This window comes from Phyllobates terribilis, unplaced genomic scaffold (assembly GCF_046119375.1).
Source record: "Phyllobates terribilis strain yellow unplaced genomic scaffold, ASM4611937v1 Scaffold_4__5_contigs__length_816908805, whole genome shotgun sequence".
Lineage (NCBI taxonomy): Eukaryota > Metazoa > Chordata > Amphibia > Anura > Dendrobatidae > Phyllobates > Phyllobates terribilis.
This window is the reverse complement of record NW_027362764.1, coordinates 674,597,633-674,623,684: the sequence shown is the minus strand read 5'-3', so window position 1 is coordinate 674,623,684 and position 26,052 is coordinate 674,597,633. Positions and strand designations below refer to the sequence as shown.

Genomic DNA, 26,052 nt, shown 5'->3' with positions numbered 1-26,052 from the left:
GTCATGCCCTTCTAAAATCCAAAAAGTGAGAAGCCGACACGGCCAGTCCTCTCCTGCCCGTGCCACCTCCGTGTCGCCGGGTTTGTGCCAGAGCCGCGGTGAACCCTGACGGCCAGCCCCCCTCTCCCAATACTGGTGCCTGTCCGCTGGTGGGTCGAGCGAGCCCCCCTGTGGTGGAGGCAGCTCTAAGCTTTTTAATTTAAATTGTCTCTCTAATTTGAATGAATACACTTTAAATCCATTTACAAGGATCTATTGGAGGGCAAGTCTCATGCCAGCAGCCGCGGTAATTCCAGCTCCAGTAGCGTCCACTAAAGCTGCTGCAGTTAAAAAGCTTTTATAAGGATCGAGCTCGGCTGTCCACCGCAAGGCATCCTACTGCCAGTCCCAGCCCCTATGCCTTGGGGTGCCTCCTGATGCTCTTCACTAAGTATCCCATGGTCCCGAAGCATTTCCTTTGAAAAAATTAAGTGTCTAAACTACAGGTGGTGCAGCTTGCTTAACAGCCGGGATAATCCGCTCACTAGCAGACACTGCTACTAGGCACAAAGTATTTCCTGGGCTAGATGCAGTTAAAAATTTGTAATTAGATACTCTCGTTGGATGCTGAGAAAGCATTCCATAGAGTCTCCTGGCACGCCATATATGATTCTCTTAAAAAGCTTGGGGTAGGGGTCTAGGGGACCCTTTTATAGCCAAAATCACGGCCATGTATCGCAATACGTCACCTAGGCTGAAGATAAATGGAACTGTAGCACCCTGAGGGCTCGGTTGCTACAGACGTATTGCACCTCACCCAGAGGTGTGATATCTCACTCTCAGGTAAGGATGGAGTGTGGATCAGGACCCGACACCTGCATGCATTACACCACATTGCCGTGGGGCAGGGCGACCAATATGCCCCTGAGATGGGCACGACAGTCCCTGTCCCTGGCTGGAGTGGGGGGAGGGAACACTGAGGAAGGGGAACCCTGTAGTGCAGGAGCAGGGAGGAAGCAGTTCCTGGGTGCATTGAGAAGGGAGTATAAAAGGTGGGCACCATCTTAGTTCAGTGCAGAGAAGTCTGAGCAGAAGTGGCAGGGAGCAGGGGCTCTGCATGAGCTCTGCTCCGGAGGCGGGCCTAGTAACAGAGGCCCAGGCCTGGAAGAGGGAGAAGGAAGGAAGAGGAGCGGAGAAGGCTCCAGGAACGAGGAATGAAGGGATCCCAGGGGTGCGGACGGGCGAGTCGCCACCGCACGCCCGAATCCACCTGCGTGGAGGGGTCAGGCCAAAGGGGGAGACCGGTCCCCGAACTAGTGGAGGCAGGAAACGACCCTCAGCTAGAAACCGGAGGCTCTGACATTTTATGTGGCGCAGCCCCTCGCTACACCCGCTAGGAAGGCACCACATAGGGTCAGGGAAACTGGCGCCAAGTTTACCAAGAGGAGGCCCGATGCAGCTGGACAGAAGTGTTGGTAAGAAAGGCCAGACAAAGGACACACAAAGGGGGTCCTGTGAAGTGCTCCAAAGTTATCTGGGAGTTGTCTGAGCCCCTCACCTGGTGAGCACAGTATGACGTGGGCAGCCGTTACCTGCAGACGTGGTCTGGATAATAAGAACTGTGAGTAAAGGCCCTGAACTGCATCACTGACTCCGTGTCGTTACTGCTGCTGCCCTGCACCATCACCCCCATCCTCCGCATACACTGCCCTGAGGCTATACTCCTCCCGTTGGGAGTTATGCTACGCTCTGCTGCACCCACAACACCAGCCTCAGTGGTCTGCCCTGTAGCGGCGGTTCACTCTGACCGCAATCCACGGGTGGCGTAGTCGGACATTTAAACATGAAAACCACATAAATAGTTCCGCCACTGGTTTGACCGCCCTGAGCCACGGAACTGGGTCGCCGCCACGAAGACTACAACCACCAGCATCCACCAAAAAGGGTCCGGCTCCGGGTGTCCCAAGGCCCAGGGGGTGCGTCAGAACATTTTCATCACCTTTCACAATCACCAATGGGACAAGGCAGTGATGTCCTCTGTCCCCTCTCTTATACATCCTAGTGACGGAGCACCTGCTCTCATCAATTCGCCATAACCCCAATATTAGGTGGATTGAGGTGGGAGGCACCGAGTACAAGTGCTCTCTATTTGCTGATGATGTCCTATTATATATCACTCAATCACATATATCCATCCATGCTGTTATGGCTGAAATAGATCACTTTGTTACATGGTAAAATTTTAAAATCAATGCAGCGAAGTCTGAGGCCCTCGATGTCTCCCTCCCCAAATCCATATAGGATTCCATCCAGTCCAACTTTCCCTTTGCCTGGCCCTCACAGGGTATCAAATACTTAGGAATTCCTATTCATAGAGACCTCTCCCATCTATGTTATCTTAATTTTGGGCCCTTTATTGAACAACTCCATACAGACCACGGTTGGCAAGTTAGAACTGTAAGATTCACTACGTGAACCACTGGTGTTTTGTGGAAAAGCACATGTACACTGCGTTCCAAATTATTATACAAAAAGTGTTTAGGAGTGATAAGGGAAGAATTTGTTTGTTTGTCAGTTAAACTCATTGATGGTGATGTGTGTCAGGGCTCTTTATATCACTGTAAGCAATTGCAGACACCTGTGCTAATTAGTTTGGCAGGTGTGTCCAATGAAAGGCAAGACTACTTAAGAAGGCTCTCTCACATTATTAAGCAGCCTACATTTTCTGCCAAAATGGGAAAGAAAAAGGATGTGTCGGCTGCTGAGAAGCAACAAATTGTGGAGTATTTAGGTCAAGGCATGACTACAATCAACATTGTGCGATGATCAGGATGAAGTGTCTTGGCAATCAAGAAGTATGTAGCTGATTCACAGTACACACGTGTGCGTGCTGATAAGGGCAAATTGAGGACTCTTTCCTACAGGCAATTACGTCAGGTTGAAAGAGCAGCGGCAAAAAAGCCTTGTCATAGCAGCAGACAAGTTTTTGAAGCTGCTTGTGCCTCCAACGTCCCCCGAACAACAAGATGCAGGGTCCTTCAGAGGTTTGCAGCTGTGCATGCGCCATCCTGTCGACCTCCTCTATCCACTTCACACAAGCGGAAACGGCTCCAGTGGGCCAAACATTACATGAAGACTGATTTCAAAACTGTTTTGTTCACGGATGAGTGCCGTGCAGCGCTCGATGGTCCAGATGGATGGAGTGGAGGATGGCTGGTTGATGGACACCCCACGCAAACACGGCTACAGCGCCAACAAGGAGGAGGTGGAGTAATGTTTTGGGCTGGAATCATGGGGAGAGAGATTGTCGGCCCCTTTAGGATCCCTGAAGGCGCTAAAGATGAACTCCATAATGTATGTGGATTTTCTCAAACAGCACTTCCTGCCATGGTTCAAGAAGAAGAACCGTGTATTTCACAGCAAGATCATTTTTCTGCATGGTAATGCACCATCTCATGCTGCACATAAAACATCTGCATCTCTGGCTGATATGGGCATAAAAGGGGACAAACTTATGGTGTGACCCCCATGCTCCCCTGACTTCTACCCCATTCAGAACCTTTGGAGCATCATTAAAAGGAGTGTCTATGATGGCAGGAGGCAGTTCACATCTAAGCAACAGCTCTGGGAGGGTATTCTGTCCTCATGCAAAACAATTGAAGCAGAAACCATCCAAAACCTGACAAATTCAATGGACGAGAGAGTTCAGAAGCTCCTTTCGAACAAGGGGTCCTATGTGAAAATGTAACATCACCTAGAATAAAGTTTTGAGTTGAAAACTGTTTGATTTCAGTTTCTAACAACCTGCTAATGCTTATAATTTCAAAAATGACCATTTTTTTGGTCTTTATTAAAATGAAAAGGTTGATCGAAAAGTTTGGGGGATCTAAGAGTGTGGCAACCCAGTAGTCATGATTACTTCGAATTCTGACAATATGAGGGTCATGCTGCAGGTAGTGCAGCAAGAAGGCACTTATGTGCCTTGCGCATCTCGGAGCCCCAAAATTATTTTCCGGGCTAGATGCAGCTAAATATTATTTTTAATTTTAAATCTGGTGAAGTTTTAGTATAGATGGCCTAATAGGATCAGTGCTGCACACTGCTACAAAGCCCAAATTATTTTCCAGTCAAGATACAGATAAACATGATTAGTAATTTGAAAGCTTAAAACGGTTAGTAGGGTGATTTTAACCAATCATCAAGCTTTTACTCTCCCCAGGATGACACAGGGGTAGAAAAGTCGTTTCGGATCCATGATTTGTTCATCTTTATGAACGTGAGTCTGTCTACATTATCAGTGGAGAGCCGCGTGCGCTTATCTGTCAGCACACCACCAGCAGCGCTGAACACACGTTCAGACAGAACGCTGGCTGCGGGGCATGACAAGATCTCCAAGGCGTAAGTGGCTAGCTCCGGCCATTTATCCAGATTGGAAGCCCAAAAAGAGCAAGGGTCCAGTGACACAGTCGTGGCTTCAATGTTTACTTGGAGATACTCCTGTACCATCGTCTCTAGGCGTTGACTATGTGTCAGACTTCTTGTCTCCTGTGGCCTTGCAAAGGATGGGCTAAAAAAGTGGTGAAATGATTCCGCCAAATTGATGTTACCAGCAGATACTGTGGTTCTGTTACGGTTTGAGTGCTGAACACTTGACGGTCCCACGGTTGGCAAGTTGGAACTGTGAGATTCACTACGTGCACCACTGGTATTTTGTGGAAAAGCACATGTAAGATTCTGCAACAGTCTCTGCTGATACTCCTGCATGCGTGCATCCCTTTCTATGGCAGGAATAATTTCTGCAAATTTACTTTTGTACCGGGGATCTAACAGTGTGGCAACCCAGTAGTCAGGATTATTTCTAATTCTCACAATTCGAGGGTCATGTTGCAGGTAGTGCAGCAAGACGGCACTCATGTGTGTTGCGCATCCAGGAGCACCAAGTCCTTGTTGTGTTGGTGGCGAGGTAACAATCATGCTTCCTTCCTCTGTCCTCTCCCCCCAACCTCGCACAACAGAAATGTGATCAAGGTCTCCCTCATCTGATGAGTCTTCCATCAGTTCGTCCTCCACTTCTTCCTGGGCTCCTGCACCTTCCTCACTAGTTTGGCTGCTACCATGCGCCCTGGTAAAACCATCTCCCCCACCCTCACATGCCTGCCGCCTTGGTGCTGCCGACCGTCTGGACCTTGCAGATGTTAGCCCTTCCGCATACAACTCCTCCTCCTCTACTTCCTCCACCTCCTCTTGTGCCACCACCTGACTCCGAATTCTGTTTAACATGTGCTCCAGCATGTAAATCACCGGAATAGTCATGCTGATAATGGCATCGTCAGCACTAAACATCTTCGTCGCCATTTCAAAACTGTGCAGAAGGGTGCATAGGTTCCTGATCTGAGACCACTCCTCCAGCGTGATTTGCCCCACCTCTGAATCTCGTTGGCCCAGGCAATACGTCAGAATGTATTGCACCAGGGCTTGTCGGTGCTGCCACAGTCGCTGCAACATGTGCAGAGTTGAATTCCACCGGGTAGGCACATCGCATTTTAGCCGGTGAAGTGGCAGGCCCAACGACTTCTGTAGAGATGTAAGTCGCTGAGCTGCGGGATGCGAACGGCGGAAGTGAGCACACAGCGACCGTGCCCTCTGCAGAAGGCCATCTAGTCTGGGATAGTGGGCTAAAAATTGCTGGACAACCAGGTTCAACACGTGAGCCATACAAGGCACGTGTGTGACATTGCCCCGGCGAAGGGCCGCACCCAGGTTTGCAGAATTGTCGCACACGGCCTTCCCTGGTTTCAGGTCCAGTGGAGACAACCATTCATGAAATTGGTTCTCCAGAGCTGACCACAACTCCTCAGCTGTGTGACTCACATTTCCCAGACATTTCAATGTAAAAACCGCCTGATGACGTTGAGCCCTACTGCCAGCATAGTAAGGAGGTGTGCAGGATCCCTTCTGCACAGTTAGAAAGCTTGTGGCATGACCAGACAGGCTTTGGGTGCAGGTGGAAGACCGAGAGGAGGTTGAGGAGGCAGAAGCAGTGGAGGAACTTTGACATAAAGAGGATTGACGCACAACTCGTGGGGACGGCAAGACTTGGACAGCAGCCCCTTGTCCTGCTGTCACCATAGTTACCCAGTGCCCTGTCAGCGACATGTAACGCCCCTGTCCATGCCTACTCGTCCAAGTGTCTGTGGTGAAATGCACCCTGTCACACACAGAGTTTCTCAAAGAAGCGGTGATGTTGTGTGCGACATGCTGGTGGAGCGCAGGCACACTTTTCTTTGAGAAGTAGTGCCGACTGGGCATCTGGTACTGGGGCACTGCGACGGACATAAGGTCTCGAAAATCCTCTGTGTCCACCAGGCGGAAAGGCAGCATTTCTGTAGCCAAGAGCTTGCAGATGGTGAAATTCAACCTCTTAGCTTTCTCATGGCTAGGAGGAAATGGTCTTTTACTTGTCCACATCTGAGGGACCGAGGGCTGGCTATTGTGCTTAGACGGGGTTGATAAGGGTGTCCCCGGCAAACTGCCGGTCTGTGAGGAAGATGCAGGCGGACATGTTAGGTTGCCTTGATCCAAAGGTGGTGCTATCGATGTCGGACAGCGCTCAACACCAGCTGGTGTTACCACCTCCAAAGAAAATGATGACCTGCCAATCACGCTGGCTGTTGCGGGTAAAGAGGTGGCAGGTCTGCGCCCCAAAACAGGTGTGACTGCTGTCCCCCCAGTCACAGAGGATGAAGAGGCCGCGGATGCACAAGATATGGCAGACGGTGATTGGCCCGGCCGGCTAGGCCGCATTGTAGCACACTGAGCTTCCCACTGCAACTTATGCTTCATGTCCATGTGCCGGTTCATGCATGAAGTACTCAAACTATGTATTTTTTGGCCTCTACTTAGCTTTTGCTGACAAATGTTACAGATAACACGAGTTGGGTCATCTTTATCGATCTGAAAAAATGCCCAGGCTATGCAAGGCTTAGCACCCATGCGACCTGAAGAGCCACCACGACTTGTGGTGAGAGGCAGAGTTGTGTTTGAGGATGCAGTTGTTGACGTGCTTCCAGTACTACGTCTCTGTCCAGGAAGGCGCAACCTGACCTCGTCGTCACTAGCATCTTCCTCCACCTCCTCTGCTGACCTCATCTCTTGGCTGACTGTGGGTTGACAGTAAGTGGGATCTCCGACCTCATCATCATCACCCTGTGCGTTATCACACCCGTCGTCCTCAGAGCCAACCTGTTCCTGCCCTGACAAAAAACTAAAGTTGTCGCTCCAATCAGGTATTTGAGTCTTATCATCGTCTTCCTCATTGTCTCTACCAACAGGAGTTACAGTTTGGGAATGAGGGTCTACATTATGGTCAGAACCTTCTGCGTCTGGTCCTGGATCCAACTCATAAAGATTCTGGGCATCAGTGCAGATCATTTCCTCGTCTGGATTCACAGAAGCGCTGGAGTCGACCTCTGATTCCCAGGCTATAGTATGAGTAAACAGCTCTGCAGACTCAACCATCTGTTCTACCTCATACTCAGATGGGCAGCTGGAGATTTGGGAGCTGTGAGGAAGCAAGTGCGATTTGGGTGACACCTTTGAGGACTGGAGTATTTGTGATGTTGAAGTTGATGTGGAGGAGAGCCCACTTAAAGGAGCACTTGATATCCGTTGAAGCACCTGCTGTTTTTGTGCCTCATCTGGAATTTGTAGCGATTGGCGTGGCCGTAAGAAAGGGATCTTATCACATTGTCCGCTAAAAGAAGTAGACATTTTAGTTTGGCTGGAAGATGGTCTTTCTTCTGCAGATGTTACTGTTGCTTTAACACCTACCCCACGGACACAACCTTTTTTCCCCTTCCCAACACGCCTATTCCCCTTTCCACCAGCAGCAGGCCTTTTTCCACTCATTTTGGTGGTTAACTAATTCACAACTCTGGAGTTGTTTGCACAAAAAAACAATGGATGGTAACCGAGCAGAGCTTAGTGGCCAAACTGTGGTATTAGGCCAAAACTATTGGCTGGGTTAGATGCAGAAAAAAATTATTTTGAATTTGCAACCTGATGGAGGTCAGTATAGATGGACTAATACAAATAGTCCCACACACTGCTAGAAGCCCAAATATTTTTTCAGAGGTACTGTAGATGCAGATAAAAATTATTTTTAATTTGCAACCTGATGGAGGTCAGTATAGATGGACTAATAGACCAAGTCCCACACACTGCTAGAAGCCCAAATATTTTTTCAGAGCTAGATGCAGAAAAAAATTATTTTTAATTTGCAACCTGATGGAGGTCAGTATAGATCGACTAATAGACCAAGTCCCACACACCGCTAGAAGCCCAACTATTTTTTCAGAGCTAGATGCAGAAAAAAATTATATTCAATTTGCAACCTGCTGGAGGTCAGTATAGAAGGACTAATAGAACAAGTCCCACACACTGCTAGAAGCCCAAATATTTTTTCAGAGCTAAATGAAGAAAAAAATTATTTTTAATTTGCAACCTGATGGAGGTCAGTATAGATGGACTAATAGACCAAGTCCCACACACTGCTAGAAGCCCAAATATTTTTTCAGAGCTAGATGCAGAAAAAAATTATTTTTAATTTGCAACCTGATGGAGGTCAGTATAGATGGACTAATAGACCAAGTCCCACACACCGCTAGAAGCCCAAATATTTTTTCAGAGCTAGATGCAGAAAAAAATTATTTTTAATTTGCAACCTGATGGAGGTCAGTATAGATGGACTAATAGACCAAGTCCCACACACTGCTAGAAGCCCAAATATTTTTTCAGAGCTAGATGCAGAAAAAAATTATTTTTAATTTGCAACCTGATGGAGGTCAGTATAGATGGACTAATAGACCAAGTCCCACACACCGCTAGAAGCCCAAATATTTTTTCAGAGCTAGATGCAGAAAAAAATTATATTCAGTTTGCAACCTGATGGAGGTCAGTATAGATGGACTAATAGAATGATGCTATGCCCAAAAGATTTTACTTCACTAGGTGCAGTAAAAAAATTGGTATTCTATACACAGGTGTTATATCTTGCAACACAGATAGGCTACTCCACTGACTAACACACTCTGCAATAGGCCAAAAAGGATTAGCTTTGCTAGATTCAGCCAAATGCTGTGAAAAAAACTTGCACAGCACTGGCACAGACCTGCCTGGCAAAAACTGATAGGAACTGATGTAACCTAGTCCTGAAAAGGACTCCAATTACAATTAGTCTTTACTCCCACAACCTATCTATTTAAGAGCACAGACCTCCCTGATAAAAGTCGTAGGAAATGCTGTAACCTAGTCCTTAAAAGGACTGCAATCACAACTATTCCCTACTCCCAAGCTATCTGTATATTTGTGCGAAAATTGGCTTGAAATTAACAAGGTATAGCGCACACAGCAACAGCGGTGCCGTCTAACACGCAGCTGCAGCAGTGAGAAAATGGTGGCGACGGGGAAAATGGCTTGGTCTTATAGGGCAAGGACATGTGACATACACTGCCAATGACACATGCCCTTGCTTGTGTGAAAAAAAGCACTTCGCTCCGTGTGTGCGCTGCTGATAGGCTGACAGATTGCACCTCCCCACTGCAAATGCGGGAAAGAGAAAAAAAAATGGAGATCTTCATTGTTCCTGCAGAGATCCATCCCCTGCCCATCCCCCCACCCCGCTGTACACTCAAACTGCGTATTAACATTAATTTTCATCATTACTGAGAAAAAATCCAGTTATGATTTTGGTGCACGAAAAGTTATCGAACATAACCTCGAACAGCCGAATTTTTATCAAATTGTTCGTGTTCGCCGAACGGCTCGAACACCGCCCAAAACAGCTCGAATTTGAGATTGGCGAACAGTTCGAGTAGAACAACGCTCATCTCTACTAAGTACGCTACCACGCAGGCCTGACACCGAGCTCCTTGCCACGGCTAGGAGTGCCTATTGATTCCGCAGCTCGCCGTGTGGAAATTATGGCGTTAAAAGCACCCGGAGCAGTGAAGGGGCCAGGTTTACAGCAGGTGCCCAGGGAAGGTTTTGGATGCCGGCCGCCTAGCGAGGGCCAGCAGAAGTAACATGTTTCTCTGCAAAGAAGCTTGTGTAACCAAGCCAGACGGCTGACAAAGAGCTAACCTCAGTGCAAGGAAGGCAAGGAAGGAATTGGGGAGGGGGGGGTGATTCCTGCTAGGGCCCTGAAATCCTAAAACAGGCAGGAGAGTCTGACGCATGGTGACGGAGAGGTTGTAGGGGCAGATAGGGGGTGTTGTCACGTGCGAGCACGTGTGCATGCTGGCTTGTGTGTGAGAGTGCGCTTCCTAGGTGTGGCGCGCTGCAGACAGTCAAAGAGATTGTTCCCTTTCATTAAAAGTTAATCCCCGGCTGCAGGCTATTAGAAAGCAACTAACCACGCTCTACTCACCCTACCCGGGTCTACCGGTGAGTCTCGCCTCTGCTCCCGGACTGTGGCATTGGCCGTGAAGCCGACGTTCCGTCGACAGCGCTGCAGCTGATCAGTGAGCTCAGAGGCTCTGAGTGGGGCCTTCTGTCTTCAAGACCTTTTAAGGAAGCCAGCAAAAAAATTGAAGAGAAGGGAAAGCACAAAAGGACCTGGTCTTGCTGAGCACTGGAAAGGGCAGCCGGCAGCCAAACTTCAAAGTAGAAAAGCAGCAAGTGAGAGGCTCATCTCTGCCTACAGCCATACCACCCTAAACACGCCCAATCTCGTCTGATCTCAGAAGCTAAGCAGGCTTGGGCCTGGTTAGTACTTGGATGAGAGACCACCTGGGAATACCAGGGGCTGTGGGCTTTTGCTTTTTCCTTCCTTCCACCAGCAGGGGGCACTCTCTTCTATGACTTTTTTCCATTCCCTTTCACAAGTGCACACATTCATTCTCTTTTCTTTTTTTCATTTGCTTTCTCTCTTGCGCTATTTCATCTCTGCAAAATACCAGCATCCTTCTGATCACCGTGGGCCTCCAGCATTGTTGCTCCTTTACTTTTAATACTAGGCTCCTTTTCACCAGGATCAGCGTCTCCCGGGTGGCTGGAGGCAACCACCGGTAACTCCAAGCAGAAGACCTTTGCAGGCAACACGACCCTCCCCCCTGAAGAGCAGCTCAAAGTCACTGGCAACCATCTCACCCTCTTCCTTCATTCACCCCTGGACGTCTCGCTCCGCCCCCAAGTTACGGGTCCAGCTTGCTCTTTCTGTCACATTACCGCGATGAAGGGTTTAGCCTGCAGGAGACCCTGCGCCGAGACATTTTTGAAGACACCTGATGCGGCGGGTGAATCACTGCTAAACAAACCACACCTGTTGGGATGGCACAGCCTTTGCATGGACCCTTCGGAGCCCGCCCCGTCACGGCCAGATTGCTCGCCACCAAGCGATCCTGAGAAAGGCTGGCCGGGCGATGGATCAAGCAGCGTCTTCTGGCCATACCACCTTGGATATGCCCGATCTCGTCTGATCTCGGAAACAAAGCAGGGCTGGGCTCAGACAGTACTTGGATGGGAGACCTCCTGGGAACACCGGGTGCTGTAGACCATTTTGATGACGTTTTGCCCTACTGCCCAGCTCGGCTAGCATGGAATGGCGCCATGCCGGACACCGACCTTAAGTAACTTAGTTGATGGAAGCCCCAAGGCCTCTGAGCCAGTTGGCAGCTAAGTACGCTACCCCGCCGCCTTCACGCAGGCCTGACACCGAGCTCCTTCACACGGCTAGGAGTGCTTATTGACTCCACAGCTCGACGTGTGGAAATGATGGCGTTAAAAGCACCCGGGGCCGTGAAGGGGCCAGTCTTTCAGCAGGTGCCCAGGGAAGGTTTTGGATGCCGGCCGCCTAGCGAGGGCCAGCAGAAGTAACATGTTTCTCTGCAAAGAAGCTTGTGTAACCAAGCCAGACGGCTGACAAAGAGCTAACCTCAGAGCAAGGAAGGTGCGGAAGGAATTGGGGAGGGGGGGGGGTGATTCCTGCAAGGGCCCTGAAATCATAAAACAGGCAGGAGAGTCTGACGCATGGTGACGGAGAGGTTGTAGGGGCAGATAGGGGGTGTTGTCACGTGCGAGCACGTGTGCATGCTGGCTTGTGTTTGAGAGTGCGATTCCTAGGTGTGGCGCGCTGCAGACAGTCAAAGGGATTGTTCCCTTTCATTTAAAGTTAATCCCCGGCTGCAGCCTATTAGAAAGCAACTAACCACGCTCTACTCACCCTACCTGGGTCTACCGGTGAGTCTCGCCTCTGCTCCCGGCCTGTGGCATTGGCCGTGAAGCTGACGTTCCGTCGACAGCGCTGCAGCCGATCAGTGAGCTCAGCGGCTCTGAGTGGGGCGTTCTGTCTACAAGACCTTTTAAGGAAGACAGCAAAAAAATTGAAGAGAAGGGAAAGCACAAAAGGACCTGGTCTTGCTGAGCGCTGGAAAGGGCAGCCGGCATCCAGACTTCAAAGTAGGAAAGCAGCAAGTGAGAGGTTTGTCTCTGCCTACGGCCACACCACCCTGAACACGCTCGATCTCATCTGATCTTGGAAGCTAAGTAGGTTCAGACCTGGTTACTACTTGGATGGGAGACTGTAAAATAATTTTCTTCCTGTATTATTTTTTTCTACTGAGGACTTCTCAAAGTATCAATATCACGATATTCTTATAAAAAATGTATCTATTTAGTCTTGGATTGTCCATTAAAAAGAATCAGATTGAAAGCAGGTACATACAATAATTGGTGATAAAGTAATTGTCCATTTGCCCATAATTAGCTTAATTGTTGAGATTCACCCATCTTTCCTTGGATCCTGGCTGGTAAATCATGTCTTTGTCCAGCATGTGTCCAGGCCTACATGTCATCTGCTTCTCAGCATGAAGATTCTGTGTCTTGTGGGGTGGGCAGAGCAAGAGAGCCCCCTCTTTCTGTACCATGGGCTTTTATAGCCAGTCGTATGGACACCTGTTCTACATATGGTAGTGAACCAAAAATACACACACAAATAGCGCATGTCAACTAGACACGATGGCTGAGGCATAGAACTCAGAAAAATGATTATCGATTAACATTCCAAATGAATTTCCATAATTAACCATTTAACAGAGACCGCCTGGGAATGCCAGGTGCTGTAGGCTTTTTCTTTTTCCTTCCTTCCACCAGCAGGGGGCACTCTCTTTTATGCCTTTTTTCCATTCCCTTTCACAAGTGCACACATTCATTCTCTTTTCTTTTTTTTCATTTGCTTTCTCTCTTGCGCTATTTCATCTCTACAAAATACCAGCATCCTTCTGATCACCGTGGGCCTCCAGCATTGTTGCTTATTTATTTTAATACTAGGCTCCTTTTCACCAGGACCAGCGTCTCCCGGGTGGCTGGAGGCAACCACCGGTACCCCCAAGCAGAAGACCTTTGCAGGCAACATGACCCTCCCCCCTGAAGAGCAGCTCAAAGTCACTGGCAACCATCTCACCCTTTTCCTTCATTCACCCCTGGATGTCTCGCTCCGCCCCCAAGTTTCGGGTCCAGCTTGCTCTTTCTGTCACATTACCGCGATGAAGGGTTTACCCTGCTGGAGACCCTGCGCCGAGACATTTTTGATGACACCTGATGCGGCGAGTGAATCACTGCTAAACAAACCACACCTGTAGGGACGGCACAGCCTTTGCATGGACCCTTCGGAGCCCGCCCCGTCACCGCCAGATTGCTCGCCACCAAGCGTGTTACAACTCTCCTGTTAGTTTTTTTTTAGTTTGCTGGTCACATGACCATTTTGCCTATTTAATCCGGCTCCGCCCTCCTGGCTTTGCTGGACTTCATTTGTATTTACTACTGTTGAGCTAGCTTGTTGCTCTGTTGCCGTTCTCTGTTAGTTTTGCTAGGTCTTCTGACCCCTATGTCTTTTTGTTGTGTGTTTGTCTTTGACTGCTACTATTTCTGCTAGGAGGTGTCCAACTTTTCCCAGTCCCTAGATCTTGTAGGGATCCCTCCCTCACATCTATAGGTCTGCGTTCAGACTAACCGAGGACTTTAGCGGGTCTGATCGCAGGATCAGGTTCCCCGTTACATCGTAGGGATCTAGTTTAGTTCTATTGTAGGGATAGATCTCCTTTCTTTCCTTAGTCTCTGTAGCAGATCATAACAGTAATTCCAGCCATAAAAAAAAAAAAAAAAAAAAATTTCTCTAAGGAAAGACCTCCAGTTTTCCATCATGGTCTCGGTGCAAGATTTGGCTCAACGCTTGCAGGGACTCTCTCTGGAGGTGACCAAGCTCCAACAACACGTGAGTAGCTGTTCTGGAGCGCATTTTGTGGAACCTAAGGTACGTCTGCCTGATCTATTTTTTGGCAAACAACAAGATTTTTTTTCTTTTAAAAATGCTTGTCTATTATATTTTCGTTTGAGACCCGGATCCTCTGGTGATGAATCACAGCGCATAGGGATCATAATGTCACTTTTGCGCAAAGATCCTCAGGGATGGGCCTTCTCTCTCCAACCTAGTGATCCGTGCTTTAGATCAGTGGATAGTTTTTTTTCTGCTTTGGGTTTGTTGTACGATGATCCTGATCGTGTCTCATCTGCTGAGTCTGAATTAAGACGTTTGAGGCAGGGATCAGGTAATGTGGAAAAATATTGTTCTCACTTCCGTCGGTGGTCTGCCCAGGTGGGGTGGAACGATTCTGCTTTGAAAAGCTTGTTTCTTGCAGGGCTATGTGAAAGGGTAAAGGATTTACTGATTGCTTATCCCACACCTGGAAACTTGCAGGAGGCAATGCAATTAGCTATACGAGTGGACAGGAGACTGCATGAAAGGGTTAATGAGAGCAAATCCTCTGCTATGTCAGCTTCGAGTCCTGAGAGGTTCTGTGCTGACAATGGAGAGCCGATGGAAATTGGGGCGATGGCACCCCGCTCTCAGGAAAAAGACCGCCGACTTTCCCAAGGCTTGTGTTTCTATTGCGGAAATTCTGGTCATTTTATTAAGAGCTGTGTGCTTCGTAAGAAGAAAGAAAAAAAATGGTCAGTCATGCTCGTATTGCCTGTTTAAATTCTAAGGGAGTATTCCTATCTGCCACTACTGCTGCTCAGGATGAATTAATTGAATTTCGGGTATTTGTGGATTATGGATCTACTCTGAATGTGATTGATGGGGGATTCTTGGAAAAACTTAGATTAGAACCTAAAACTTTGTCATCCCCTATTGCTGTGGTTTCTGTCGATGGTTCTCCCTTGAAGAGTGTTACTCACAAGGTCTGTGAGCTTCCCCTCACTATTAATGGTATTCATCAAGTGAATTTGGATTTGGTGGTATTGGATAATTTGCCTTCTCCAGTAATATTGAGGTTACCCTGGTTAAAATTGCACAATCCTGTACTGGATTGGTCTACCAATGAAATTAAGTCCTGGAGCCCTAAGTGTTATGACAAGTGTTGTAACGGGCGCATTGCTGCTGTGGATAGAGGGGAATTGCCTGTACCTATTCAGGATTTTTGGAGAGTTTTTTTCTGAGGAGGAGTCGCAGGTTTTGCCTCCCCATAGAGGCTATGATTGTACCATTGAATTTGTCCCTGGCGCGACTCTTCCTAAGAGTCGTTTATTTAATCTTACTATTCCTGAAAGAAAGGCTTTGGAAGAATACATACAGACAAGCTTAGCCGCCGGTCACATTAGGCCTTCCAAGTCTCCTGTGGCTGTTGGATTTTTTTTTGTAAAAAAAAAAGATGGCGGTTTACGTCCTTGTCTGGACTTTCGTGAGATTAATAAAATTACTGTACGCAATCCTTACCCACTGCCATTGATTCCTGATTTATTTAACCAGTTAGTGGGGGCCAAGTGGTTCTCTAAAATTGATCTCCGGGGGACATACAATTTGTTGCGCATGAAGGAGGGTGATGAATGGAAGACTGCTTTTAACACTCCTGTGGGTCATTTTGAGAATCTGGTTATGCCTTTTGGTCTCACCAATGCTCCAGCATTTTTTCAGAATCTTATTAATGATATCCTTAGACCTTTAATTGGCAAAAATGTGGTTGTGTATTTGGCTGACATTTTGATTTATTCGCCGGATCTGGAGTCTCATTGGCGGAGCGTACGTGAGGTATTACAGTTATTAATGGACAATTCGCTTTTTGCTAAGCTGGAGAAATGTGAGTTCGCTGTACAGAGAATTAGTATTTTGGGCTACATTATCTCCAGTGAAGGTTTTGAGATGGACCCGGTTAAAGTTCAAGCTGTGCAGGAATGGCCTAGGCCTATTGGTTTGAAATCGATACAGAGGTTTTTGGGTTTCGCCAATTATTACAGAAAATTCATAAAAAAAATTTCTATAATTGTCAAACCGCTAACCGATCTCACCAGGAAAGGTGCTAATGCGGTTCAGTGGACTTCTGAGGCCATTGAAGCTTTTGTGTTTCTAAAGGAGAGGTTCACCTCTGCTCCCATCCTTATGCAGCCTGATGTGACTAAGCCGTTTTTGGTTGAGGTTGATGCTTCTTTGGTGGGGGTTGGTGCGGTGTTGTCTCAGGAAAACAAGGATGGAGTACATCCCTGTGCCTTTTTTTCAAAAAAATTTTCCGAGACGAAACTTAATTACGATATTGGTAATCGGGAATTGCTGGCGATTAAACTCGCATTTGAACACTGGAGTCATCTCTTGGAAGGTGCTGAATTTCCCATTCAGGTTTTCACTGATCATAAAAATCTGATCTATCTTGATGCTGCCAAGCGCTTGAATGCCCGTCAGGCTAGGTGGGCACCTTTTTTCTCGCGGTTTAATTTTTCCGTTACTTACATCCTGGGTACCAAGAATGTTAAAGCGGATGCTTTGTCTCGCAGCTTTTCTCCCATGGTCGGTGTTGAGGAGGAAGAGGAGACCATTTTACAAGAAGGTGTTGTGATTGCTGCTTTGGACTCCATTTTGGAGGATGAGATTCTTAAAGCACAGGAGAATGCCCCATCTAACACTCCACATGGGAGGTTGTTTGTGCCTAGGACCTTTAGGAGAGATTTGTTTGTTGAGTGTCATGAGTCTCGGTTGGCAGGTCATCCAGGAATTTCTGAGACCAAGAGACTTGTGGGTCGCAGTTTTTGGTGGCCTGGATGGCAGAAGGAAGTCATTAAGTGGGTGCGCCAATGTACTGTGTGTGCAAGATCCAAGTCTTCGCATGCTCCTGCTGCGGGGTTGTTTTGCCCTCTGGAGGTTCCTAGTGCACCTTGGACACATCTGGCTATGGACTTTATTACTGACCTTCCTCCCTCTGAAGGTTTCACGGTCATCTGGGTGGTCGTGGACCGTTTTAGCAAGATGTGTCACTTGGTTCCCTTCATCAAACTGCCTTGCGCTAAGACACTCGCTAAGGCCTTTGTCAAGGAGATTGTCAGACTACATGGTGTTCCTACTGACATTGTTTCTGATAGGGGACCTCAGTTCGTGGCTCGTTTTTGGCGTGCCTTTTGTGACAGGTTGGGAGTTCATTTGTCGTTTTCATCCGGATATCATCCTGAGTCTAATGGCCAGACAGAAAGGAAGAACCAGGATGTTGAGCAGTTCTTGCGTTGTTTTGTGGCAGACAATCAAGAGGCGTGGTCTGAGTTTCTGCCACTTGCTGAATTTGCTCTTAACAACCATACATCCTCTTCTGCTGGGTGTTCGCCTTTTTTGTGTTGTTCTGGGAGACATCCGTCTTTTGGGTCATTTTCCAAATTGGTTTCGGCTGTGCCTGAGGAGGAGAGTTTTTCCGGTGATTTGGAGAGAGTTTGGACGGATGTGCGTGGTAATCTTCAGGAGGCTAACAAAAAATCCAAGATGTACTTTGATAGGAAACGGCAAGAGGTTTTGTTTGCGGTTGGTGACATGGTTTGGTTGTCCTCTAAGAATCTGCGATTGAGGATTCCTTCTAAAAAATTGGGTCCCAAGTTCGTAGGGCCCTTTAAGGTACTTCAGATAGTTAACCAATCTGCTGTTAGGCTGGAGGTTCCTACGTCCTGGAGGATTAATCCGGTGTTTCATGTTTCTCTTTTGAAAAAAGCAGATGTGTCGGATGGTGACGCCTCTGCCACTGTTCCTCCGGTGGTGGAGGACGGGGAATATGAAATTTCCCGCATCCTAAATTCTAGACGGTATAGAGGGAGTTTGCAGTATCTCGTCGCTTGGAAGGGTTTCGGACCTGAGGATAACTCATGGGTGAGAGCGGATTATGTTTCTGCCCCCAGACTTTTCTGAGCGTTTCACAGGAGGTTTCCTGGTAAGCCTGGGCCTAGGGGATCCGGAGGATCCTCTTAGAAGAGGGGGTACTGTTACAACTCTCCTGTTAGTTTTTTTTTAGTTTGCTGGTCACATGACCATTTTGCCTATTTAATCTGGCTCCGCTCTCCTGGCTTTGCTGGACTTCATTTGTATTTACTACTGTTGAGCTAGCTTGTTGCTCTGTTGCCGTTCTCTGTTACTTTTGCTAGGTCTTCTGACCCCTATGCCTTTTTGTTGTGTGTTTGTCTTTGACTGCTACTATTTCTGCTAGGAGGTGTCCAACTCTTCCCAGTCCCTAGATCTTGTAGGGATCCCTCCCTCACATCTATAGGTCTGCGTTCAGACTAGCCGAGGACTTTAGCGGGTCTGATCGCAGGATCAGGTTCCCCGTTACATCGTAGGGATCTAGTTTAGTTCTATTGTAGGGATAGATCTCCTTTCTTTCCATACTCTCTGTAGCAGATCATAACACAGCGATCCTGAGAAAGGCTGGCCGGGCGATGGATCAAGCAGCGTCTACTGGCCATACCACCTTGGATACGCCCGATCTCGTCTGATCTCAAAAGCAAAGCAGGGCTGGGCTCAGACAGTACTTGGATGGGAGACCTCCTGGGAACACCAGGTGCTGTAGACCATTTTGATGACATTTTGCCCTACTGCCCAGCTCGGCTAGCATGGAACGGCGCCTTGCCGGACACCAACCTTAAGTAACTAAGATGATGGAATCCCCAAGGCCTCTGAGCCAGTTGGCAGCTAAGTACGCTACCCCGCCGCCTTCACTCAGGCCTGACACCGAGCTCCTTGCCACGGCTAGGAGTGCTTATTGACTCCGCAGCTCGCCGTGTGGAAATGATGGCATTAAAAGCACCCGGGGCCGTGAAGGGGCCAGGCTTACAGCAGGTGACCAGGGAAGGATTTGGATGCCGGCCGCCTAGCGAGGGCCAGCAGAAGTAACATGTTTCTCTCCAAAGAAGCTTGTGTAACCAAGCCAGACGGCTGACAAAGAGCTAACCTCAGTGCAGGGAAGGCAAGGAAGGAATTGGGGAGGGGGGGGGTGATTCCTGCTAGGGGCCTGAAATCATAAAACAGGCAGGAGAGTCTGACGCATGGTGACGGAGAAGTTGTAGGGGCAGATAGGGGGTGTTGTCACGTGACCTGTGTCATTGGCCGCGAAGCTGACGTTCCGTCGACAGCGCTGCAGCCGATCAGTGAGCTCAGCGGCTCTGAGTGGGGCGTTGTGTCTACAAGACCTTTTAAGGAAGCCAGCAAAAAAATTGAAGAGAAGGGAAAGCACAAAAGGACCTGGTCTTGCTGAGCACTGGAAAGGGCAGCCGGCAGCCAGACTTCAAAGTAGAAAAGCAGCAAGTGAGAGGCTTGTCTCTGCCTACGGCAACACCACCCTGAACATGCCTGATCTTGTCTGATCTCAGAAGCTAAGCAGGGTTGGGCCTGGTTAGTACTTGAATGGGAGACCACCTGGGAATACCAGGTGCTGTAGGCTTTTGCTTTTTCCTTCCTTCCACCAGCAGGGGGCACTCTCTTCTATGCCTTTTTTCCATTCCCTTTCACAAGTGCACACATTCATTCTCTTTTCTTTTTTTCATTTGCTTTCTCTCTTGCGCTATTTCATCTCTGCAAAATACCAGCATCCTTCTGATCACCGTGGGCCTCCAGCATTGTTGCTTATTTACTTTTAATACTAGGCTCCTTTTCACCAGGACCAGCGTCTCCCGGGTGGCTGGAGGCAACAACCGGTAACCCCAAGCAGAAGACCTTTGCAGGCAACACGACCCTCCCCCCTGAAGAGCAGCTCAAAGTCACTGGCAACCATCTCACCCTCTTCCTTCATTCACCCCTGGATGTCTCGCTCCGCCCCCAAGTTACGGGTCCAGCTTGCTCTTTGTGTCACATTACCACGATGAAAGGTTTAGCCTGCAGGAGACCCTGCGCCGAGCCATTTTTGAAGACACCTGATGCGGCGGGTGAATCACTGCTAAACAAACCACACCTGTAGGGACGGCACAGCCTTTGCATGGACCCTTCGGAGCCCGCCCCGTCACGGCCAGATTGCTCGCCACCAAGCGATCCTGAGAAAGGCTGGCCGGGCGATGGATCGAGCAGCGTCTACTGGCCATACCACCTTGGATGCGCCTGATCTCGTCTGATCTCGGAAGCAAAGCAGGGCTGGGCTCGAACATTACTTGGATGGGATAACTCCTGGGAACACCGGGTGCTTTAGACCATTTTGATGACGTTTTGCCCTACTGCCCAGCTCGGCTAGCATGGAACGGCGCCTTGCCGGACACCGACCTTAAGTAACTTAGATGATGGAAGCCCCAAGGCCTCTGAGCCAGTTAGCAGCTAAGTACGCTACCCCGCCGCCTTTACGCAAGCCTGACACCGAGCTCCTTGCCACGGCTAGGAGTGCTTATTTACTCCGCAGCTCGCCGTGTGGAAATGATGGCGTTAAAAGCACCTGGGGCCGTGAAGGGGCCATTCTTTCAGCAGGTGCCCAGGGAAGGTTTTGGATGCCGGCCGCCTAGCGAGGGCCAGCAGAAGTAACATGTTTCTCTGCAAAGAAGCTTGTGTAACCAAGCCAGATGGCTGACAAAGAGCTAACCTCAGTGCAAGGAAGGCAAGGAAGGTACGGAAGGAATTGGGGAGGGGGGGTGATTCCTGCTAGGGCCCTGAAATCATAAAACAGGCAGGAGAGTCTGACGCATGGTGACGGAAAGGTTGTAGGGGCAGATAGGGGGTGTTGTCACGTGCGAGCAAGTGTGCATGCTGGCTTGTGTGTGAGAGTGCGCTTCCTAGGTGTGGCGCGCTGCAGACAGTCAAAGTGATTGTTCCCTTTCATTAAAAGTTAATCCCCGGCTGCAGGCTATTAGAAAGCAACTAACCGCGCTCTACTCACCCTACCCGAGTCTACCAGTGAGTCTCGCCTCTGCTCCCGGCCTGTGGCATTGGCCGTGAAGCTGACGTTCCGTCGACAGTGCTGCAGCCGATCAGTGAGCTCAGCGGCTCTGAGTGGGGCGTTCTGTCTACAAGACCTTTTAAGGAAGTCAGCAAAAAGATTGAAGAGAAGGGAAAGCACAAAGGGACCTGGTCTTGCTGAACACTGGAAAGGGCATCTGGCAGCCAGACTTCAAAGTAGGAAAGCAGCAAGTGAGAGGCTTGTCTCTGCCCACGGCCACACCACCATAAACACGCCCGATCTCGTCTGATCTCGGAAGCTAAGCAGCGTTGGGCCTGGTTGGTACTTGGATGGGAGACAGCCTGGGAATACCAGGTGCTGTAGGCTTTTGCTTTTTCCTTCCTTCCACCAGCAGGGGGCACTCTCTTCTATGCCTTTTTTCCATTCCCTTTCACAAGTGCACACATTCTTTCTCTTTTCTTTTTTTATTTGCTTTCTCTCTTGCGCTATTTCATCTCTGCAAAATACCAGCATCCTTCTGATCACCGTGGGCCTCCAACATTGTTGCTTCTTTACTTTTAATACTAGGCTCCTTTTCACCAGGGCCAGCGTCTCCCGGGTGGCTGGAGGCAACAACCGGTAACCCCAAGCAGAAGACTTTTGCAGGCAACACGACTCTCCTCCCTGAAGAGCAGCTCAAAGTCACTGGCAACCATCTCACCCTCTTCCTTCATTCACCCCTGGACGTCTCGCTCCGCCCCCAAGTTACGGGTCCAGCTTGCTCTTTCTGTCACATTACCGCGATGAAGGATTTAGCCTGCAGGAGACCCTGCGCCGAGACATTTTTGAAGACACCTGATGCGGCGGGTGAATCACTGCTAAACAAACCACACCTGTAGGGACGGCACAGCCTTAGCATGAACCCTTTGGAGCCCGCCCCGTCACGGCCAGATTGCTCGCCATCAAGCGATCCTGAGAAAGGCTGGCCGGGCGATGGATCGAGCATCGTCTACTGGCCATGCCACCTTGGATACACCTGATCTCTTCTGATTTTGGAAGCAAAGGAGGGCTGGGCTCGGACAGTACTTGGATGGGAGAATTCCTGGGAACACCGGGTGCTGTAGACCATTTTGATGACGTTTTGCCCTACTGCCCAGCTCGGCTAGCATGGAACTCTGCCTTGCCGGACACCGACCTTAAGTAACTTAGATGATGGAAGCCCCAAGGCCTCTGAGCCAGTTAGCAGCTAAGTACGCTACCCCGCCGCCCTTCACACCGACCTGACACCGAGCTCCTTGCCACGGCTAGGAGTGGTTATTGACTCCACAGCTCGCCGTGTGGAAATGATGGCGTTAAAAGCACCCGGGGCCGTGAAGCGGCCATGCTTTCAGAAGGTGCCCAGGGAAGGTTTTTGATGCCGGCTGCCTAGCGAGGGCCAGCAGAAGTAACATGGCTCTCTGCAAAGAAGCTTGTGTAACCAAGCCAGATGGCTGCCAAAGAGCTAACCTCAGTGCAACGAAGGCAAGGAAGGTGCGGAAGGACTTGGGGAGGGGGGTGGTGATTCCTGCTAGGGCCCTGAAATCATAAAACAGGTAGGAGAGTCTGACGCATGGTGACGGAGAGGTTGTAGGGGCAGATAGGGGGTGTTGTCACGTGCGAGCACGTGTGCATGCTGGCTTGTGTGTGAGAGTGCGCTTCCTAGGTGTGGCGCGCTGCAGACAGTCAAAGGGATTGTTCCCTTTCATTAAAAGTTAATACCCGGCTGCAGCCTATTAGAAAGCAACTAACCGCGCTCTACTCACCCTACCCGGGTCTACCGGTGAGTTTCGCCTCTGCTCCCGGCCTGTGGCATTGGCCGTGAAGCTGACGTTCCGTCGACAGCGCTTCAGCCGATCAGTGAGCTCAGCGGCTCTGAGTGGGGCGTTGAGTCTACAAGACCTTTTAAAGAAGCCAGCAAAAAAATTGAAGAAAAGGGAAAGCACAAAAGGACCTGGTCTTGCTGAGCACTGGAAAGGGCAGCCGGCAGCCAGACGTCAAAGTAGAAAAGCAGCAAGTGAGAGGCTAGTCTCTGCCTACGGCCACACCACCCTGAACACGCCCAAACTTGTCTGATCTTGAAAGCTAAGCAGGCTTGGGCCTGGTTAGTACTTGGATGGGAGACCACCTGGGAATACCAGGTGCTGTAGGCTTTTGCTTTTTCCTTCCTTCCACCAGCAGGGGGCACTCTCTTCTATGCCTTTTTTCCATTCCCTTTCACAAGTGCACACATTCATTCTCTTTTCTTTTTTTCATTTGCTTTCTCTCTTGCGATATTTCATCTCTGCAAAATACCAGCATCCTTCTGATCACCGTGGGCCTCCAGCATTGTTGCCTCTTTACATTTAATACTAGGCTCCTTTTCACCAGGACCAGCGTCTTCCGCGTGGCTGGAGGCAACCACCGGTAACCCCAAGCAGAAGACCTTTGCAGGCAACACGACCCTCCCCCCTGAAGAGCAGCTCAAAGTCACTGGCAACCATCTCACCCTCTTCCTTCATTCACCCCTGGACGTCTCGCTCCGCCCCCAAGTTACAGTTCCAGCTTGCTCTTTCTGTCACATTACCGCGATGAAGTGTTTAGCCTGCAGGAGAACCTGTGCCGAGCCATTTTTGAAGACACCTGATGCGGCGGGTGAATCACTGCTAAACAAACCACACCTGTAGGGACGGCACAGACTTTGCATGGACTCTTCGGAGCCCGCCCCGTCACGGCCAGATTGCTCGCCACCAAGCGATCCTGAGAAAGGCTGGCCGGGTGATGGATCGAGCAGCTTCTACTGGCCATACCACCTTGGATACGCCCGATCTCATCTGATCTCAGAAGCAAAGCAGGGCTGGGCTCGGACAGTACTTGGATGGGAGACCTCCTGGGAACACCGGGTGCTGTAGACCATTTTGATGACGTTTTGCCCTACTGCCCAGCTCGGCTAGCATGGAACGCTGCCTTGCCAGACACCGACCTTAAGTAACTTAGATGATGGAAGCCCCAAGGCCTCTGAGCCAGTTGGCAGCTAAGTACGCTACCCCGCCGCCTTCACGCAGGCCTGACATCGAGCTCCTTGCCACGGCTTGGAGTGCTTATTGACTCCGCAGCTCGCCGTGTGGAAATGATGGCGTTAAAAGCGCTCGGGGCCGTGAAGGGGCCAGGCTTTCAGCAGGTGCCCAGGGAAGGTTTTTGATGCCGGCCGCCTAGCGAGGGCCAGCAGAAGTAACATGTTTCTCTGCAAAGAAGCTTGTGTAACCAAGCCAGACGGCTGACAAAGAGCTAACCTCAGTGCAAGGAAGGCAAGGAAGGTGCGGAAGGAATTGGGGAGGGGGGGGTGATTCCTGCTAGGGCCCTGAAATCATAAAACAGGCAGGAGAGTCTGACACATGGTGACGGAGAGGTTGTAGGGGCAGATAGGGGGTGTTGTCACGTGCGAGCACATGTGCATGCTGTCTTGTGTGTGAGAGTGCGCTTCCTAGGTCTGGCGCGCTGCAGACAGTCAAAGGGATTGTTCCCTTTCATTAAAAGTTAATCCCCGGCTGCAGCCTATTAGAAAGCAACTAACCGCGCTCTACTCACCCTACCCGGGTCTACCGGTGAGTCTCGCCTCTGCTCCCAGCCTGTTTCATTGGCCGTGAAGCTGACGTTCCGTCGACAGCGCTGCAGCCGATCAGTGAGCTCAGCGGCTCTGAGTGGGGCGTTGTGTCTACAAGACCTTTTAAGGAAGCCAGCAAAAGAATTGAAGAGAAGGGAAAGCACAAAAGGACCTGGTCTTGCTGAGCACTGGAAAGGGCAGCCGGCATCCAGACTTCAAAGTAGGAAAGCAGCAAGTGAGAAGCTTGTCTCTGCCTATGGCCACACAATCCTGAACACGCCTGATCTCATCTGATCTCGGAAGCTAAGCAGGGTCGGGCCTGGTTAGTACTTGGATGGGAGACTGTAAAATAATACTCTTCCTGTATTATTTTTTTCTACTGAGGACTTCTCAAAGTATCAATATCACGATATTCTTATAAAAAAATGTATCTATTTATTCTTGGATTGTCCATTAAAAAGAATCAGATTGCAGCAGGTACATACAATAATTAGTTATAAAGTAATTGTCCATTTGTCCATAATTAGCTTAATTGTTGAGATTCACCCATCTTTCCTTGGATCCTGGCTGGTAAATCATGTCTTTGTCCAGCATGTGTCCAGGCCTACATGTCATCTGCTTCTTAGCATGAAGATTCTGTGTCTTGTGGGGTGGGCAGAGCAAGAGAGCCCCCCCTTTCTGTACCATGGGCTTTTATAGCCAGTCGTATGGACACCTGTTCTACATATGGTAGTGAACCAAAAATACACACACAAATAGCGCATGTCAACTAGACACGATGGCTGAGGCATAGAACTCAGAAAAATGATTATCGATTAACATTCCAAATGAATTTCCATAATTAACCATTTAACATTTCCCCCTTTTTGAGAATAAAAGGACTTTAACTGAAATTTCTTAAAAGAAGATACATTCATCAATCATTTTTTCTTTCCTTCTTCCTTGGCAATATCATTAAATTTCCATAATAATAATAATAGTAATAATAGTATCAATATCGGATTATTGTTATATAATGATGTGAATTCATGTTATGGTAAGCCGTGACTAATATTCATTTAATATGTATAATTATATTTCCCTATATCTAAATTGAAGCAATCGCGGGTTCAATCGTCATCATCTGATGTCATCGGGTCGTCGTCTCGTCTTCTTCTTGGTTCTTTTATAACACAGTCTTTAGATGAAAACTGTAGCGCTGGCATCCCTGCCCTCTGCTAGGCAGGGACGCTGTTCCCCTCACCTCCCTGCTCCGTGCCCGGCGTCCTCCTCCCGCTCTGCTGGCAGCGCGCGCTCCTTCCCGGCCAC

The 26,052-nt window shown here is 49.1% G+C and overlaps 2 non-coding genes and 7 pseudogenes across 2 annotated transcripts; all 9 read left to right on the top strand.

The window, feature by feature from the left end:
* The first annotated feature begins 10,673 nt into the window (after positions 1 to 10,673).
* LOC141268477 (5S ribosomal RNA) lies at positions 10,674 to 10,792 on the top strand (annotated as a pseudogene).
* Positions 10,793 to 11,414: 622 nt separating this feature from the next.
* Positions 11,415 to 11,532, top strand: LOC141268901 (5S ribosomal RNA; annotated as a pseudogene).
* Positions 11,533 to 18,725: 7,193 nt separating this feature from the next.
* LOC141268371 (5S ribosomal RNA) lies at positions 18,726 to 18,845 on the top strand (annotated as a pseudogene).
* Positions 18,846 to 19,593: 748 nt separating this feature from the next.
* On the top strand, positions 19,594 to 19,712 carry LOC141266348 (5S ribosomal RNA). The gene has a single exon (XR_012320388.1). It is a non-coding gene; the product is annotated as a 5S ribosomal RNA (ribosomal RNA).
* A 621-nt stretch (positions 19,713 to 20,333) lies between these two features.
* LOC141269997 (5S ribosomal RNA) lies at positions 20,334 to 20,453 on the top strand (annotated as a pseudogene).
* A 940-nt stretch (positions 20,454 to 21,393) lies between these two features.
* Positions 21,394 to 21,512, top strand: LOC141268446 (5S ribosomal RNA; annotated as a pseudogene).
* A 620-nt stretch (positions 21,513 to 22,132) lies between these two features.
* LOC141270317 (5S ribosomal RNA) lies at positions 22,133 to 22,252 on the top strand (annotated as a pseudogene).
* A 943-nt stretch (positions 22,253 to 23,195) lies between these two features.
* On the top strand, positions 23,196 to 23,314 carry LOC141267070 (5S ribosomal RNA). The gene has a single exon (XR_012321086.1). It is a non-coding gene; the product is annotated as a 5S ribosomal RNA (ribosomal RNA).
* A 621-nt stretch (positions 23,315 to 23,935) lies between these two features.
* LOC141267597 (5S ribosomal RNA) lies at positions 23,936 to 24,055 on the top strand (annotated as a pseudogene).
* The last annotated feature ends 1,997 nt before the right edge of the window (positions 24,056 to 26,052 follow it).